This window comes from Strix uralensis, chromosome Z (assembly GCF_047716275.1).
Source record: "Strix uralensis isolate ZFMK-TIS-50842 chromosome Z, bStrUra1, whole genome shotgun sequence".
Taxonomy (NCBI): domain Eukaryota; kingdom Metazoa; phylum Chordata; class Aves; order Strigiformes; family Strigidae; genus Strix; species Strix uralensis.
In genome coordinates, this window is record NC_134012.1 from 76,220,675 (window position 1) to 76,224,959 (window position 4,285).

Here is a 4,285-nt window from a genome sequence, read left to right on the forward strand (position 1 = left end):
GAAACTGGGTCATCTTGCTTTCATCTATTGCTTCTGAGTCAATCCTCGTGTTACACCATCAGATTAATTTACTCGGTTCAGGTTAACAGCCTTTTAAAGAAAATATTTAGCATATTCTGTCTTCACTGTTAGCTACTGACACAAGATGCAACCCTGCAGTTGCATTGTATTTTATAGAAAAGAGATGCAAGTGGTAGCTATGGGGAAAGGCACAGCATGGTTTTCAAACTTGTTCATGCTACGTTACTGAGAGATTTTACTTTCTGAACCTAAGGATCTCTTACTTTCATTCACCATTGTATACCATCCCTGTGGCAACACCAGAGATTACTTACAAGGAAACATAATGCTACAAAAGAGTGAAACATATTTCTAGCACTCTTTAATCCACCTTGGTGGGGTAAGAAATAAGGAGAAGAGCCATTCCCATGATCTCAGCCTGTTGTCCTCTGATAGAGTGTAAGATTCTAAAGGGGAAAGTTTTGGTGGTGGGTAGATGGCTAAAAATTGCTCATTGTTGCATTTTTTCTTCCCTCTAAACTTTCCATCAAATACCATTTACTCCCTACCAAACAGCATTTACTCCTTATCAGAACTATTCTGCTCCTGTGGGTTCCAGATTCCCATTCCAATGTATTTCAGGTGCTGAAATCAGCTGAGAGACGGGAACCTGAAAAGGTTTGAATATTGTGCCTAATAGTTATGTGTATGTTCTCAAGTTCAGATCTTTCCAGAACATGAAACAAAAAGTCAAATAAATTGTAGAATGCAGAATCTAGCAGCTTTTTTCTCTTATCTTTTTTAAATGCTACAGCCACTTATGAAGCAGCTCACATACAGTTTGATGCACACATAGCTTCTGGTTGGCCAGACAGTTCTAATCCTGTAGTTTGCCCAGGACGTAAGGAATCAAAGCAAAGCACTGATGCTCTCATGCAAACTGCTAACAAGTTTGTTTTAGTGTCCAGATGCAGAAAGGTCCCATGACTTCATGTCTGCAGTAGTTAAATGCTATCAGGCAGAACCTGAAAGGAAGTTCTCTATAATTTCTATAATCCAAAACAATTTGCAGTATTTGCTGTCAGCACAGATTGTTCAGATTCGGATGCTGACTGAAAGATTAAGAAATACAATGTATGTGAAATTAATTATTCACTGGTGAAAAGGACTAAATATTTACTACGGAAAGCACAGAACAAGTAATTACCTTCTACATCCCTCTCACTGTACCTCTACCCTCCTTGCCCACTTACTTTCCCTTCCCCAGGGCATTTCACTGCAGCTGCATCCTGCCTTTTACAAACTGCCATTCTTTTCTGGCATTTGGTCCCTTTAATGGAAGTTGCAAGTCATGCTGGTTTGCAGCAGCTCTGTGATGTATGCAAAAGAGGAAAAACAGGATCAGAGCCCCATGATCATGTTTGCTTGTAACCTAGGGAAAGATCTGTACTCAGGTTTGCAGGAGGAAAAGGCATCATCTTTTTTTTTTGTTGTTACAATTCACAGTATGTCTCAAAAATTGTCATGGTTTAAAGCCCATAGCCTAAACCTGGTGTTGAATTTGTGCTTCCTTTGATAAGAACAAAAACCCACTGTGCTTGTATGGGTCTGAAAGAATGTAAAGCAAAGCACCAAGTGCAGGTCTTTTATGTAGGCAGGCAGAAATAAACTGCTCACTTACAGTTTTCTAAGATTTTCTGACACTGAGGCACACCTTTTCTGAAAAACTGTTCTCTGTTTCTAAAAGAACTCTGCAGGAGTTCTTGTTCGGTAGCTCAGGGCACAAATGAAGGTGGAACAAGTCTTGCTCTTTGCAAATCATTATACATTTGATCATCTAGGGTTAACATTGACTAGCAGAGCTGCATTGCTAGGTCAGTGAGGCCTCCTGTGAAAAGTTTGGCCTGTGCATTTTCTTGACACTTGCAAACAGGCACTCCTGAGCCTCCCTGGAGGGAAGCCTCAAACAGCAAGCCTCCTGCCCTGCACATCCAGTCAGTTGTGTGATAGGAGGCATTTGTTACCCCAAAACTGTCCAAGAAGCAAAGCACAGCAGTGTAACTAATGCTCCCCTTCCTCAAAGGTCCTGCCAATGACAAGAGAGAAAATCTTTTACAAGTCCAAACCTGGTAGTTGGTTTAAGGCTGACTATCTGAGCAGGTCTCAGAAAGTGTTAGCTTTCTTAGCAAATGATCCCTGTGATGCAAGGTTAACTATGGATCCCACTGTAGACTTACAGGCAGAAAAAGCATAGTTGGATAGCTAAGTACATGGACAAACTATCCAGGACGAGTCCCAGGTGTTCTTGACTGAGGGTTTATCTTGGCAGATTCAGAGCTGTTATTTTCTTCTCTGGCTTGTTGTGCAGGGTACATGTTAATGGTGTCTGGTTGTTCTCAAAGTACAAGAAATACACCAAAATGTTAAATCCAGAACATTTCCTACAGCACCGTCAATGCAAAGGTTAGAACACAGTGGTTGGACTATTATGAAGTGGCAACTTTTGTGTGATTATTTCATGATATAATTTCATGCTGAATATTAATTTCCAAAATCTAAAGCAAGGGTTGGCAAATATGACAGAAATAGATCACAATGAAACAGCATTCAATTCAGGTATGATTTCAGTCATACTTACATATTGAAAATAAATGGATACAATAGTGTACTGGGTCTGGCCGAGCTGGAATTGGTTTTCCCCTGTAGCAGCCCTCATGGTGCTGTGTTTTATGTTGGGAGCTGCAGGGTGTTGATAGCACACTGGTGGTGTGGCTACTGCTGAGTGGTGCTTACACAGCACTAAGGCTCTTTCCGACATTTCCCCCCACAGTGGGACAGGGTGGGCAAGATCTTGGGAGGGGACACAACCAGGACAGCTGACCCGAACTGACCAAAGGGATATTCCAGACCATATGACGTCTGCTCAGTATAAAGCTGGGAGAAAGGAGGAAGGGGGTGGGGTCACCCTTGGTCCTCCGAGGCAACCACTACACGTATTGGAGCCCTGCTTCCTGAGAAGGCCCGACATCGCCTGTTCATGGGAAGAAGAGAATAAATCTGTTTTCTTTTTGCTTCCGCGCGCGGACCTTTGCTTTGCTTTGCTTATATTAAAACTGCTTTTGTTTTACCCACAAGGGTTGTTCTTTTTTCCTGTCTTATTTTCTTTCCCCTTTTTGCCCTGTTGAGAAAAAAAGGAGGAAGGGGGGGGAAGTGATAGAGCGACTTGGTGGGTACCTGGCATTTAGCCAAGGTCAAACCACCACAAATAGTCTGCCTACTGTCAGGATAGAATGATTATTTAGTAGATTAATATAACAATCTAGACAGTTATTATGTGCTTACCTGGATCTTCCTAAAGATACTGTTATTTACAAGTAACTAAGTTTTCAAATACTGTATTTCTATGCATTTCATTACATAAATAATTTGAAGAAAGTAGGTACCTGCAATAAAAAGTGTTTACACATTTTCCTGAGTGGAAGTCAGAGCAAATGAATAGAAAGGAAACTTAAGGACAAAGGCAGACTGATCTCTAGGAAGTGGTGGATTATTGCCCTGTAATTGCTGCATTTGGTAAATATGACATTTCATTAATAAACCTAATGTAAAACTGGAAAACTCTTATGTATGTACAGTTTCATTTCATACTGTTTGAATTTAGAAAATCCTTTTAGTAGTAAGATTATCAGATTTTGCCTGAATCAGAGCTCACTGGAGAGGGAGGATTTGCTTTTATAAAAATGGTGTTCTGACCTCCATGCATTAAAATGTGAGAAAGATGCAAAAGACTAGGGAGTCTGCAGTATTCCTCATCCCATGCTTTAAAGTGCTTCTTCAACCGAGGAAGTGCTATTTCTATCTAGACCTACTGTATTTTCTACTCATTCTGCCTCCTGTCTCCTCCCAATAAGCAGTTCTTGCTGCCTCCTTCCAGTATGATGAATGGAGAGAATGAGCTCTTTGGTCCTTCAGTCCCTACCTGTCTTATGGGCACTGTTTGTTAGAGAGAATAAAATAATGTAGAGCATCAACTCTCTGTACATTTTCTTTTGGGGTCCAAAGAGTCTGTGCAACCATCAGCCTTAAGACTTCTCTTTGAAAGCATGGTTACTAGAAAGACACAAGGTAGCTTTTTACTTTTCTTCACTTTTGGGCCTCTCTGCTGGCAATGGACGTTATCTGATCCCCTACCATTCAGCTTGGCTGTTATTATAAGGTACCACCTGTGCAATTCTGTCTCTGTATATAACCCTGCCATTAAAGATGGTAGGATTATCAGTTTCTG